The sequence below is a fragment of the Anopheles darlingi genome, chromosome 2, assembly GCF_943734745.1.
Source record: "Anopheles darlingi chromosome 2, idAnoDarlMG_H_01, whole genome shotgun sequence".
Classification (NCBI taxonomy): Eukaryota; Metazoa; Arthropoda; class Insecta; order Diptera; family Culicidae; genus Anopheles; species Anopheles darlingi.
Genome location: NC_064874.1, coordinates 67,426,057 through 67,428,556, shown reverse-complemented (window position 1 = coordinate 67,428,556; position 2,500 = coordinate 67,426,057).

Here is a 2,500-nt window from a genome sequence, read left to right as displayed (position 1 = left end):
CTCATTTTACTTTCGGCAATCGCTCATGATTCCGCTCCGGCCGAACAGGAATAGATTGGAAGCACGGTGTGTGTGTGTATGTGTGTGTGGTTGGTGGGATTGGAATGACGAATGATGTCGAGGATGCTGCGACGTTCGTACAACTCATTAAAAATAATTGAAAATCAAGTGCGGCGTCAGCATGCTGCAGGGCGCTGCTGCCAAATGATGCGAATGAAATTTAAACATTCCCGCAAATGGCCGCCCCCGTTGCCCAATTTAGCAACGTCTACGTCAAATGATGCAGAGCAAATTCATTCACCTTTACACCTTGGTGATGGACCTTTTAACCTTTAACCGAGTGTAGAATATGCGACGATTTGAGTTGGGAATCCAGAGGGAATGGTCTGTTAGTTTGTTTGGTGAAGCTCATAAGGATGAGTGTTAGCTATCTCATTGGTCATAGCCTCCGTCGGACCATGCGCCTCCATCGGAACACTTGGCCCACAATCCGAGTGCAATGCGAGTGTCCCATACGGCACCAGCTAGCCAGCTAATCCGAGATACCGAGGCCAGCTTTTCAAATCGTTTCCCGTGAGCCCTAAATCACGTTAATCCAATTCTCCGAGTACCATTTTCAGGGTAATTCTTTTGCGTTAACGCCGCACTCGACAAAACCCACCTACTTCACGGAGACACGTCTGTCACTTATCTCGCTCGAGCCCAATCCCGGTAGCGCTGGTCTGACAACGCGCAAGAAGGATCTCAACGACGACGATGACTACGACGACGACGAGTGACGTACATAAATGAAACTCGGCTGGATGTCGCACGTCAAGGTTGAATGTTAAATTATGATAAACTTTTTTTTTCTTCATCTCCTTCTGCTCGCACCCATACCATCCATCCACGGTGGGTACTACCCATCGGGCTAAGATGACGACGACGACGACGATGCCGACGGTGCCGACGGCTGACAGCGTGCCCTTTTAGCTCTGCTACTAATCTGGCTGCAATGAGCAAATTTGAATAAATTAAGCGCAATAAGTGAAGAGCCCCGGCCTGACCCGGGTGATAATTCATTTTTATTAAAAAACATTCCGATGCCGGAATGGGCTGCCTCACTGGCTGGCTGGCTGGCTGGTTGGCTGACTCGGAAAAGAAAAGCCGCAGATGAAAGTTCGCCAGATCGTGGCCGGGAGAATGGATGATGCATACCGCACTGAATGGGAAGGCTGAAGACTGAGAGGAAATGGTAAAAAAAAAATCTCGAAACAAGCGAACACTTGAAGACATCGCTTGGCGAGATCGACCATACGGGCATGAAGGCACCCAGAAGCAGAAGAACGAGCAGCACTGTGGCATGCCACTAGGGCAGAAGCAATGTGACAATCCGAATGAAGAGCGCCACAAAGTAAGCTGTTGCGAGTGGTGGAAATGCCGTCGGTAATTATCGCTGCGGCAATGGTGTCGTACCATTTCACGGTGGCTTTCGCATGAGTTACTTTAAGTTTATGGTTTCGCCTGGTGATGTTTTAACTGCTTGCTGAGAGAACGGGCGAAAGGACATGTATGGAGCAGCTCTGAGCTCTGGATGGTGTAACATAAATTTCTAGCAAATTAGGATTTTTTTTTCTTCGTCTCATCCTTAAAGCTAGAGGTGGAATGTGTAACATGTGTAACATAATGCTTTCCATCTGGAAATGTTGGTTTCATACAATGGTATGACATAGATAAATAGATTAGAGTTTAGAAGGATACACTTACTGCTACTGTTTTACCTTAATTCTATACTTGATAGATTATTTGAATGGTATTTTTCATTGTTGAAGTATTATCTTTTGTTGCCAAAGGAATTGATTCTTCTTATTCTCATTCTATCGCAGCGTTCGTGTTTGTTCGTATTGTCGAAAATTCGAGTAGGTCCTTAAATTGATAGATCTATTGTCCTCTACGCTGTGGCATCGAATATTGTTTTTCTTCATGTTAATCGATGCACCTGATTAATCAGAATATGCTGTGATATTTAGCATGGTCTGGCAAAGCATGGAGTACCGCGATGACCTAGCTAAGAGCAGCATAGTATATTATGATTTAGCATGACAAACCTTATTGAAATAAATCGTTGCATGGCGGAGCTTAGCTTTACAAGGATTTCACGACAAAATTTTTCATTTAATTTTACCGATTTGCAAATAACCAAAAGATCCAAAGCTTCATGATCATCGATGCCAATACTTGTACATTTGTTTTGAACTAAAATATCGAAAAGAAGATGGAAAAGGCGATCGAAAGGTTAGAATGCCCCTACCATAAATCAAAAGTTAATATCGTCAAAATGGCTTAAACCATCCAGACCCAGCAATGCTATAAAAATCACCTGTAAACCAATAAGGAGTAACAAACTAGTTGTCTCCACTTAATACTAAAATACGAGTAAATCACATTTAGGTATTCAAACAAAAGAATTAAAAAAAATGTTCCAATTCTTATTTTAAAATCTACTGCATAAATTTGCAAA